The 13,206-nt window shown below is 40.0% G+C and overlaps 1 long non-coding RNA gene across 1 annotated transcript; it reads left to right on the forward strand.

Annotated features, from left to right (window-relative positions):
- The first annotated feature begins 446 nt into the window (after positions 1–446).
- Positions 447–1,593, forward strand: LOC143555295 (uncharacterized). Its single transcript, XR_013139176.1, has 3 exons — positions 447–681; positions 1,312–1,451; positions 1,516–1,593. It is a non-coding gene; the product is annotated as an uncharacterized LOC143555295 (long non-coding RNA).
- The last annotated feature ends 11,613 nt before the right edge of the window (positions 1,594–13,206 follow it).

Genomic DNA, 13,206 nt, shown 5'->3' on the forward strand with positions numbered 1-13,206 from the left:
ACTGCACCGTGCTACCATCACCGTCTCTACTATTCCATATGCATCTCCATCTCTACAATTCAATTTATGGTAATGAACTTGCTGCGATATTTTTCAACTACAGTAACAATTTCATCAATCAGATTACAAATATGAGGAAACTGATGCTTCATAGTTATTTAACTTCGTATTTTAATGGAACCATTAACAAACCATGTCTTCCATCGATTTAAACAATTATCCTTACTTTTGATTTTCACATTTATTCAATTCATTACATGTATCCTGCACTTTGATATTTTTGGTCTCTTCAACTCTTTTCCCCTGTTTCCTATATTTAGGGTTTTAACGTAAATTTTCATTCGGGTGCGAACGCTTGTTTTTGTTAAACTTTTGTGATTTGTGCAGGTCTTCTATTCGCACGGGATAAATCAGAGCTTTGGAAGATGTAAGTTTTATTATTTTTATTCAATTCATTGTTTTCATGGTTTTGATTACGAATTAGATTGATGTTCGAACTTTTTGAATCTCAAATCTGTTTATGATTCCCATGATTTGAAGGTAGACTTTATCATAAAAAGGTATGTTTTGTTTATAGGAACAAGGACGTGTTTATATCCGTAGCGATATAAACAAGAACGGGCTGGGGATCAGTACTAGATTGGCCATGGCCAGCTAGCCAGCCACCTTATCATTTCTAAGGTTTGTAATTCTAATTTTGTGATGGCTAATTCAGTATCATAAATTCTTGAGTAGGCGCTACAAGTGTGCATGGGTCGGTTTGGGTTGATTTTGGGCTAAAACCGAACAAAAAACCCGAAAATTTGTCTTGTAAGCTTTTGAAATTGTTCGGGTTTATTTTCTTTGGTTTTACATTTGGACTTGAATTTTGGGTCGAAGTCCAAAATAATGTATTTGGACCTAAACTTTTTTGTGTTTATAATTATTGATTAACATACATTTGGGCTTAATTTTTTGGTTACACTATTTACTAAATTCTTATAAAATATTTAAGATTTAAAAAGTTAAAATACTTTTTGCTAGTTTATAATTTGGTTATGTTTTTTCAATCTTGATTACATGTAAAACCAATACAAAAAGTAAAGCCATATAGTTGGTTTTTGGGTTCAGGTTTTGTCGGTTTTATGTTCATTCCTATATTATTGATGCTGCTTATCTCTGAATTAGGCACGATATACATGTGTTGCCAAATTCAATGGTTTATCTCTTGGTTCCAGGTTATAAATAATCTGCAGATTATTATCTGAATTAATAGTATTAATCTATTATAATCTAATATAAAATCATAATCTGTTCTGTCCAATTGTGCAGGTCATTTAGCAACCATGGACCACTTTATTTTACTGCTAAAATGGAAACTTTTTCAAAAATGGGATTAATATGTCACATTGGAAAGAATCATAGAGAGGTATTATTCTTAATCTTATTATCACCCCGTTTGTTGTAGTGGTGTATAATTGTATATGATGAAAACATGTAAAAACATTTTAGATTGAAAAGAATGAGAAATTAAAGAGTATATTGAAGAGGTTTGTTGGGGTTTCAAGAAACAGGTTTTGGGTCATAGTAGAGGGAGAGTAGATGGAGCATATGATTTATCAACGTATTGACCCGATCTTAGAGATGAAGTTGCGGGCCTGGCTTTAGCCAAAATCCCATATGGTGGTCGCCCGATTGCTCCTTATTGTCACACCCCAACCTACGGCGGAACATGGCGGGGAGCGACATTGATTGTATCATAGCTCAGAAGACACTAAGTGAAATACATGTGTCAATATCTAAATTATTCATTCATATATCAAGTTCAAAAGCACAAACATCGTTTCAAATGAAATACCGTTACAATTAAATATTCAAAACATAAATAACGTAGAATAAAAGTTTTCTTCAATCATCAAGCAACCTAAGGTCTCATCTAACTTTCAATACTTGATTCATCCGATAAAGCTACATGCGCCATGCGTGAAAATATATATTTTGTCAACATAAAGTTGAGAAAGTAAACCACAGTTTTGAGTATATATAATAATAAAAGACAATTCCATGTGATAATTTAAATCACTACAACTAGTATAACAATAAATGAAAGTTGTCTTTTTAACCGAATCGTAATGATAACGGTTTACTTCAACGGCGTATGATCATACTAATGCAGATGAGGATGAGGATTAGGTACCAACCAACATAAAATAAACACATAGTCACATTCACACATAACAACTAATCGAGAAATTACAATTATGCATATAACGGAATTGTAGTGAAAACAATAAATTGGTTTTGAACGCATAACACCCCTAAAATTGTAAGGAGGTAAAAAGGGGGATGTGAATTTACTTACCTTTAATGAGGGATAAACGCGGAAGAGATAATAAAAATAAAGGCTAGGATGTAAAACGATCAAGCTTCTCGAGGTTTACCGACAAATATTCCTAGTTGTTGATGATAACAAGAATTAGATAAAATCATAGCGAAATACTAAGATTTATGACGGGTTTTGAGATTCGCTAAGGTTGTGTAAGATTAAAATATTATTAGATACATTTTCGCTAATTACAAGGGTTATATTTTTAAATGTTATTGTTGTTGTTATTATTATTATTATTATTTATGTTTTAGATCTTTTATAAAGTGATATAAAAGTTGGAAAAGTTAATACGTACATGAATCTTTAAAATGAAAACAATTTGCATTATTAAACTGGTTATCATTACATATATATAAAAGAAAAGCGACAAGTCTAGAGGTTTGGTATATTGTATTTACGTTTATTAAATGTTAATAATATACAAGAAATTGATTGAAAGTCTTTAAAAAAATTAAATAACAAAAACCGGGTTTTAGATGACGAGAACAGGACTTAAGGTTGTCGGTTTTATAATAATATTTAAATGGTTTATGGTGTAGGGAATAATTAATGTTAAAAGATATTAAGCAAATAAGGTAACAGAGAAAGAAAAAAGAAAAAAAAGAGCTAAAAACGGGATGGGTCGGGCTCGAACCCGCGACCCAGCCATGGTTATTTGTGTGCTAAACCAACTGAGCCAAGTTATAAATTTGTTAACATTACAAGAACGAAAATATATAAACATAATTAAAAAAGGATATGAACCCTAGATTATCCAATTGGGTAATATGATCCATGTTTGATTAAACCAAGTTGGGGCTATTTATCTATCACAAATCGCAATTCTAGCCGTACCTTTTAATTGATTATAACGCTTGGTACGATGGTGAAATTGATCCAAAATGTTGCGGCCAAGGGAGGGGTAATTTGAGTGACGGGATGATAGTGTACATAAAATTGGGTTTAGGGGGAAAGTTGGCGACGAGGAGAAGAGGGTTTTTGCGAGTTTAATTGATTCGTAACGAGGGGCTTATATAGGATCATGAGATAGGGTTTGTTCGTGGCTTAATTAGGTTAATTGATCAATTTACGGACTAATTAACACGCTTATACTATAATTGAATGTCGGTTACGCGTTTATTCGATGGAATATGCCAAATGCGTAAATTAATCGATCATAAACGAGCGGGAATTGGAGGTTTTGAAGGATTTTGGGTGCGCGAGTCGGTTTTTTGGGTCAACTGGTTGGACCAAGAGGTGGTTTGGGTTATAATATATTGTTTTAATATCAGAATTTACATATTGGGTCCCCGGAGTTTATAGATGGAACGAGAATGGGTTATAGTTTGAGTTTGGGTGGAAAATGTCAAGTTTTGTAAGTTTGAATATTTAAACCATTTAATAATAAAACTAAAACTTTTTAGAAGAATATATACTCAATAAATGCGTCGGTTTTATTAAATGAGTGACCCGAACCCTTAAACGGGTCGGGTATGATTACAAGGATACTTAAACGAAAACCCGAAATGTTACAGCATTCACTACTTTAGGAAATTTCATCCCGAAATTAGGAATTAAGCCGTAACGAAGAGGTGCGGGTACTTGGACTCCATTTGGTCTTTACGTTCCCAAGTGAACTCGGGACCACGTTTAGATTCCCAACAAACTTTGACAAGCGGAATACGACTACGCTTGGTCTCTTTGTCCATATTATCCACGATTTCAACGGGTTTCTCGATAGCACACATAGATTCATCAACTTGTACTTCATTGAGGGGTATGTGGAGATTCCCCTCGGCTAAGCACTTCTTGAGATTGGAAACATGAAAAGTTGGATGAACGTTAGAGAGCTCTTCGGGGAGATTGAGAGGATACGCAACTTAACAACCCTTTCAACGATAAAAAACAGGCCAACAAAACGAGGAGATAATTTGTTCCTTTTGCCGAAACGAACTACCCCTTTCCAAGGAGATACTTTGAGGAGAACTTGATCACCAACATTGAACTCGAGAGGTTTACATCGCTTATCGGCGTAGCTCTTTTGACGGCTACGAGCGGCAATAAGATTTTTATGACAAACTGAAATTTTTCTTACTTTTCAGACACTCATCACGACTTGACTCAAATTTTCGGGACGAAAATTCTTTAACATGGGAATGATGTGACACTCGTCAATTTCAGGTTAACTCCGTTAACTCAAACTCCGTCAATTCAAACTTAAGATCACTGGATCTATAACGCACATCTCATTACATTTAAACTAAGGTTTTAAATGACGCTTGACAATTACTACATGTGTAGTCTTTCGGGATTTGCACAGAAACGCAAACGAGTTGACACAAACCATTGGTGAATAAACGAAAAACATCAAAACAATAATTATGTGATAATTATGTGTTAGACTTATGTGTTATGTGATAACATTGTATGGAACGTTAACTCAATATGCAAACTAGTTAAAATAAGCTAGAAAAGTGCAAATTAGAAGTTGAGGAACCTAGATGTAACATGCATTATAAATATAATATTAATCTAAACCCTAACACTCCCTCTTCCTCTCTCAAAACCGACGGCATCCCCCCACTTCTCCCTTGCGATCGGCGGCCATACACCACCCCCATACCACCCTTAATCGACCTCGTTTTTCACAATTGAAGCATCCCACACCCGTTTCTAGTCATCTCTCACCTTCCTCTTGCTTGTTTTTGTGCTTTTGAAGGTTTAATTCTAAACCCTAGATTCGAAAATTATATATATGGTGCTCATATGCTTTGTTTTGATTAGATGATGTTTAATTATGTATTGATTGTTGATTTGATAACTAGAATTGATGTTATTGCATGTTAATCGCTTGTTTCTTTGATTTTTAGTTCAAGTAAAACCCTAATCATGTATGTAGTGTGTAATTGATGTGCATGGATAGTGATTATGATGTCTAGAATGTCATATGAACGGATTGTGGTCTATAGATGATTAATATGTTGAGTTTAGATGCAAACTGTTTCTGGACAGATTGTGTTGTTGAGGTTCAATTGACTGTAACGGGGTGTGAATGTGAGAATTGGTCGAGATTATTAATACTACAGTGTACTATGTTGAGTCTAGTTTCTATAAGTCCAATTTTGTAATTTTTGGACGAGTAAAAGTTAATCTTTATGATTTTACAAAACTGAAGTGCAAATATGAGTTATGAGACCTGCTGTTAAGTTGTTTTGTAATTAGCATATCTCATGAACTACAAGACCAAATAGGTTGGTTCCACTTCTGGAAGTTAACTTGTTGAGTTAAGAACCTAACCCAATTGGTCTTGCACTAGTTGGATTTTTCATTTGACGGGAATAACAAATAACATTCTGTTGCGCATGAATTTGATTGTTGTGAGGTTGCTGTAATGTGTTGATCATTGTGAGAAATTTATGAGGAATAAAAGTACAATAAAATATGTTTTGGAAACCTAATTCATGTATGCTTTTGTGATGATTTTTGGTGAATTAATTGAGATGCTATGACCTGTTGAATAGAGTAATCTTTCAAGTAGAATTCTGTCTTGATGAAACTAGCTGCTGAACTTGGTGAAAATACATGAAACGTGCTAATTGCTAGATAATTGTTATGTTTTGACCAATTTGCCCTTGCGGGGAATAATTGCTAGTAATGTACATTATTAATACTTGACACGCAAATAGTTGTTCACAACATGTAACGTATCACAAATGTGCTTGTTAAGTCACACACGATTCACGAACGAAACACGAAACATATCTTGTGCATAGGTATTATGTGCCGAGTCTAGAGACTCGATAATAGTTCCGACACTTAGAAAATCTCCTTGTTGTTTTAGAACGCTAGTGAGAGTTTTCTGCGACGCGCATCACTTGGGTGACTTGTTTTTGGGAATTCTTCGCAAACAGTGAGTTTCACTTTCCCCTTTTAAACTTTTTAAACGCTTTTCACTTGGGGGAGATAACATACTTCGAAACGCTTTAGATTTTGTTATGAAATTATACATCACTTGTAAAGGCTAAGTGGCAAACGAAACAATTGAAGTCCTTCACACATCGAACCGTTTAGTATTGGAAAATAGCGAGTCACTGTTGAGTAGTACTACTGGGTTTGACAAACCCCACCCAACGCTAAGCTCGACTGGAGGTCGAGTGGGTGTAATTTTGGCTAACACATTACCATGGTCGGGATAGACCTGGTGGCAAGGCACATGATAAACAGTCAGCTTCGGTGTCGAACACTTAGTAATACTTGTTGTATAGGCTAGCTACCTATCGATATATAATTGATTTAACACTATCTGGTAACGCAAAACGCTAAACGCAAAACGCTGAACGCTTTATTTTATATAAACTCGTGAACTCACCAACCTCGTGTTGACACTTTTAGTATGTTATTCTCAGGTAGCCGAGGCGGGCGCGCGGTATAGGATCATGCATTATTTGATACGCTATTGTTTATGCAAACTTGTTTTAAACTGTTATCAATTGGGTTTTAAGTCGTCCTGCGTGACGCAACATTTGTCTTATGGTTTTTACGCTTCCGCATTTATTTACACTTAAACGTTTCCGTGGCTTGAAAAACTTTATTTATGGTTTGATTATAACTAATGATTCCGATCCTGTTAGTTCACACCCTCTGACGGCAAAACTCCGTTAGTGGATTTGAGGGTGTGACAGATTGGTATCAAAGCCATTGGTTATAGCGAACTTGAAACCGCATGCATACTAGACTATAACCGCAACGACCCATTAGTTATAATTATACACACTGCATATGTATTTTGCTTAGTCTCTCGCTATCTTATCTCTTTACCTCATTCACTCATACGCGCGCAAACACGGCTTACCTGTAGGAATGTCGACGCTACCATCATCATCATCCAAACAGATGACTCATGCTCATGGGAAGGAACCGCAGTTACCTACCTTATCGCCACCCCGAGTAGTCCCGGAGCTAGAAGCCCCTGCACCGAAGAGGTATCGCCTGTCTGGAGGCATGTACGACGACGACGTTAGCTGGGATTGGTACCCGAGTCTGATCAGACGTATGGTTTATCGCGAACAAGTTCCCCCGCTACCTCACCCGAGTCGTCCTGCTTACCCCAACACTCTACCACCCATAACCAAACCAACGGAGCGAGTTCTCGCGGCTGTTGTCTCTTGTTTAGAGCGTGACGTGGGTTTTATGCGCTCGGCGAGAGCGGACATTCCCGGATTGATAAGAGATGGAACCGAGGCTAGGGAGGAAATTTCCCACCTGAAAACGACTGTGAAGGGAATGCAAGATGCTAGTGATCAACAGATGAAGATTATGAGAAAAATGCAAGCCGAGATGATAGACTTGCAAGAGCAACTCCATGTGGCAAGGACCCGAACCGAGATAGCTTTAGAGCGTTGCGATGTCTTACAAATGCAAATTGCTCAGAACACAGCGGAACCTGAGGCAGAGCCTGAGGAGGAACCCGAGGAAGATCCCGAAGAGGAGCTTGAGGAAGAACTGGCTGAGCTAGAGGCACACTCAGAGGTGTCCTCAGACGATGACATCTAAGGATGATAACACCTAGATGGAGTGGTTGTCTCCATCCAAACTATTATTTTCCATGATTTTAAGGATTGGTTTTAAATACTTTGTAGCGAATACAATGGTTTTAATCATGAATTATTATTTGGATTAATATATGGCTGTGATGTGATGTTTGTTCCTTTTATTTCTTTCTTACCTATCTTTTTATTACATGCATGGTGTGTTGCATATGAAACCGAGAATTCGTGTCTGACATTTTATGCTGTGATTCTAGGAAATGGCAGGAAGAAACGCTGGACACGGTCGCGGTAACATCAACTTAACCGCAGCAGAACTCCAAACCATGCTGAATGACCATGCGGCGGCAGCTCTAGCCGCACATGTTCAGAATCAAGCTGGAGGTCCAACTGGAACGTGTACTTTCAAGAACTACCTGGATTGAAAGCCCAGTTCGTTTAAGGGCACTGAGGGAGCTATAGGCTTCCTGCGTTGGGCTGAGAAGGCCGAATCAGCGTTTGAGATGTGTAATTGTCCACCTGCCAGTAGGGTCAAATTTGCTGCTGGGACACTTGAAGATTCTGCTCTCACTTGGTGGAACTCAAATGTGCAAATTCTTGGATTAGAATTGGCGAACAATATGAACTGGGAGGAGTTCAAGAATATGATGCGGGAAGAGTATTGTCCTAGAGAGGAGATTGCAAAGTTGGAATCCGAGTTTTGGTCGTTGAAGATGGTGGGTTCCGAAATTGAAGCCTACACCACCCGTTCTCACGAGTTAGCTGTGATGTGTCCACGGATGGTAGACTCGCTGAGTAAGAGGATCGAGATGTATATTGATGGGTTAGCACCGCAAATTCAGGGCATGGTGACGTCTTCCAGACCCGCTACGATTCAACAAGCGATCCGGTTAGCTCACAAACTGACGGATCAAGCAGTGACCCAAGGTGCGTTACCACCTAGAGGTTCAACCACTAAAGCCCGTGACAACTCGAGCACTGACAACAACAACAACAACCCGTGTAATGAAAAGAGAAAGTTCGACAACGTCAGGTCCTCATCCTCGAACCCCCCACAGCAACAACACTACCGTATGCCCGAACTCACTCGGAGCTTCAATAATCAGGGTCATAACAATAACAACAACGGTAGCGGGCAGGGTTCGAGTAGCTATGCTGGGAAACACCTAAAATGCAACAGGTGCAACTATCATCATGCTGGCCCGTATGACCGTGTCAAGTGTCTGAGATGCGGGAAAATGGGTCATCAGGCCAAAGAATGTAGGGGAGACCTAGCGGCAAAGGGTGCTCTTAAACCACCTATGACGACTAAAGGGTGTTTCGAGTGCGGTCAAGAGGGTCATTTTAGGAAGGATTGCCCCAAACTAAAGAAGAACAAGAATAATGGAGGCAGCAGCGGTGGCGGAAGCAGTGGTAAAGGAAGAGCTTTCGTCATTGGGTCGGGTCAAGCCCGCAATGACCCGTATGTGGTGACCGGTAAGTTTCCTGTAAACGACTGTTTTGCTTCTATTTTGTTTGACACTGGAGCTGATAGGAGTTTTGTATCGAAAGCCTTTAGTAACTCTTAGACTTAATTCCAACCCCGTTAGATGCTAAGTTTCCTGTTGAATTAGCTGACGGAAAGTCTATAGAAACAACTCATGTTCTTGCGGGATGTAAGTTGAAACTGTCAGGTCATATTTTTGATATCGACCTTATACCTTTTACGCTTGGTAGTTTCGATGTCGTTGTCGGCATGGACTGGTTATGCGAGAACCGAGCGGAGATTATATGTCACGACAAGATAGTCCACATCACTACCCCTTCTGGCGAGATCATTTCGATTCAGGGCGAGAAAAACGGCATGACCACCAGCGTCATCACCCTCATGAAGGCGCAGAAGTATCTACGAAATGGTCATCCGACAATTTTAGCGCATATTGTCGAGAAACCCGCGGAGGAGAAGCGAATCGAAGATATACCGATTGTGCGAGATTTTCCGGAAGTTTTCCCGAAAGATTTTCCTGGACTCCCTCCTATTCGACAAGTCTAATTCCAAATCAAATTGACCCCCGGTGCAGCACCCATAGCACGAGCCCCGTATCGGCTCGCACCGGCGGAGCTTCAGGAGTTGTCCACCCAATTGCAAGATTTGTTGGATAAAGGTTTTATCCGACCTAGCTCATCACCATGGGGAGCCCCTGTCTTATTTGTCCGAAAGAAGGACGGGACTTTCCGCATGTGCATCGACTACAGAGAACTGAACAAGGTGACGGTCAAGAACCGTTATCCCTTACCCCGAATTGATGATCTGTTTGACCAGCTTCAAAGATCGAGTTACTACTCGAAGATCGATCTGAGATCTGGTTACCATCAATTAAGAGTGCGCGAAGAAGATATTTCAAAGACGGCTTTCAGAACTCGGTACGGTCACTACGAGTTTTCAGTTATGCCTTTTTTCTTAACCAACGCACCAGCCGTATTTATGGATCTCATGAATCGAGTATGCAAGGCGTACCTCGACAAGTTTGTGATTGTTTTTATTGATGATATTCTCGTCTACTCCAAGGACAAGGCTGACCACGAAGAACACCTGAGATTGATTCTGGAATTACTAAAGAAGGAACAACTGTATGCTAAACTCTCGAAATGCGAATTTTGGCTTCGCGAGGTTCACTTCTTAGGACATGTGATTAACGAGAATGGTATCCATGTCGATCCCGGTAAGGTAGAGGCTATCAAAAACTGGGAAGCACCTAAGACTCCGACTGAGGTGCGGCAATTCCTAGGACTGGCCGGCTACTACCGACGTTTCATCGAGGGATTTTCAAAGATTGCTCAACCCCTCACCGCTTTGACTCACAAGGGTACTAAGTACAATTGGGGTGACGCACAAGAATCCGCTTTTCAACTGTTGAAAACCAAACTCTGTAGCGCCCCTATTTTAGCCCTCCCCGAGGGAACAGAAAATTTTGAGGTACATTGTGACGCATCGATACAAGGTCTCGGTTGCATGTTGATGCAACTCGAGAAGGTTATAGCCTATGCCTCTCGACAACTACGGATTCACGAGAAGAACTACACGACCCATGACTTGGAACTCGGAGCTGTGGTGTTTGCTCTTAAGATATGGAGGCATTACTTGTACGGTACCAAGTTTACCATTTACACCGACCACAAGAGTCTCCAACATATCTACGATCAGAAGGAGCTGAACATGCGACAGCGTCGTTGGGTCGAGCTGCTTAAGGATTATGATTGTGCCATCAAGTACCACCCTGGAAAGGCCAATGTAGTGGCCGACGCTCTCAGCAGAAAAGAAAACGATAAACCCAGGCGAGTGCGAGCATTGCAACTTACGATTCATGCCAACTTACCCGATCAGATTCGCGATACGCAACTCAAAGCTTTGAAAGATGAAAATATTCCGTCAGAACTCATGCGGGGCATGAACAAGCAACTTGAAACCAAATCGGACGGGGTCCGATATTTCGAAAACCGGATTTGGGTCCCTCGATACGGAGAGTTGAGAACTCTAGTGATGGACGAAGCACACAAGTCCCGATATTCTATCCACCCTGGCTCAGATAAAATGTACCATGACTTAAAGGCACTTTACTGGTGGCCAAACATGAAAGCCGACATTGCCACCTACGTGAGCAAATGCTTGACTTGTGCAAGAGTCAAAATAGAGTATCAGAAACCATCTGGCCTGCTACAGCAACCGGAACTTCCAATGTGGAAATGGGAACACATTTCAATGGATTTCACCACGGGACTACCAAAAACACCGACGGGATGCGATACCATCTGGGTGATCGTTGACCGGTTGACTAAGTCTGCACACTTCTTAGCAATCAAAGAATCGGACAAAATGGAAAGACTGACTCGCGTCTACATGAAGGAAGTAGTGTCTAGACACGGAGTTCCTGTCTCAATCATTTCTGATCGAGATTCCCGTTTCACTTCGCACTTTTGGAAGTCACTACAAAGCGCACTAGATACCCGCCTTGATATGAGTACAGCATACCATCCTCAGACGGATGGGCAAAGTGAGCGCACCATTTAGACCTTGGAGGACATGTTGCGTGCATGCGTGTTGGATTTCGGAAAAAGTTGGGAACCCCACTTACCTTTGGTAGAGTTTTCGTATAATAACAGCTACCACGCAAGTATTAAAGCAACGCCGTTTGAAGCGTTGTACGGATGGGAGTGTCGATCACCTCTCTGCTGGGCAGAGGTGGGTGACAGCCAAATCACTGGTCCAGAACTGGTACTTGAAACCTCTGAAAAGATTGTTCAAATCCGAAACCGCATGGCAGCAGCACGAGATCGCCAAAAGAGTTACGCTGACAAACGCCGAAAGCCTCTTGAATTTCAAGTGAACGACCAAGTATTACTCAAAGTCTCACCTTGGAAAGGTGTGGTTTGCTTTGGGAAGCGAAACAAACTCAATCCACGATACGTTGGTCCTTACCGAATTACTGAGCGCATTGGTCCGGTGGCGTACCGACTGGACTTACCAACAGAACTCAGTGGCGTACACAATGTATTCCACGTATCCAATTTGGAGAAATGCCTTTCCGATGAAACCCAAGCAGTTCCTTTGGACGAATTGCATGTTGATGAACAGTTACGCTTCATTGAAGAACCAGTCGAAGTTTTGGATCGGGAAACCAAAACACTCAAGCACAGCAAGATTCCAATCGTTAAGGTTCGTTGGAACTCGAGACGTGGACCGGAGTTCACGTGGGAACGCGAGGATCAAATGATGAAAAAGTATCCTCACCTTTTTGAAGGGTTGACCAAACTCAGAAAACCGAGAAACCCGGCAAACCGTCAGAAATCACCGGAGGTATGAATTAAATTTCAGGACGAAATTTCTTTCTACTAGGGGATGATATGACAAACTGAAATTTTTCTCACTTTTCAGACACTCATCACGACTTGACTCAAATTTTCGGGACGAAAATTCTTTAACATGGGAATGATGTGACACTCGTCAATTTCAGGTTAACTCCGTTAACTCAAACTCCGTCAATTCAAACTTAAGATCACTGGATCTATAACGCACATCTCATTACATTTAAACTAAGGTTTTAAATGACGCTTGACAATTACTACATGTGTAGTCTTTCGGGATTTGCATCGAAACGCAAACGAGTTGACGCAAACCATTGGTGAATAAACGAAAAACATCAAAACAATAATTATGTGATAATTATGTGTTAGACTTATGTGTTATGTGATAACATTGTATGGAACGTTAACTCAATATGCAAACTAGTTAAAATAAGCTAGAAAAGTGCAAATTAGAAGTTGAGGGACCTAGAT

Source organism: Bidens hawaiensis, unplaced genomic scaffold, assembly GCF_021521415.1.
Source record: "Bidens hawaiensis isolate Kalapana, Puna unplaced genomic scaffold, B.hawaiensis_p1.1 tig00018037_1, whole genome shotgun sequence".
NCBI classification, from domain to species: domain Eukaryota; kingdom Viridiplantae; phylum Streptophyta; class Magnoliopsida; order Asterales; family Asteraceae; genus Bidens; species Bidens hawaiensis.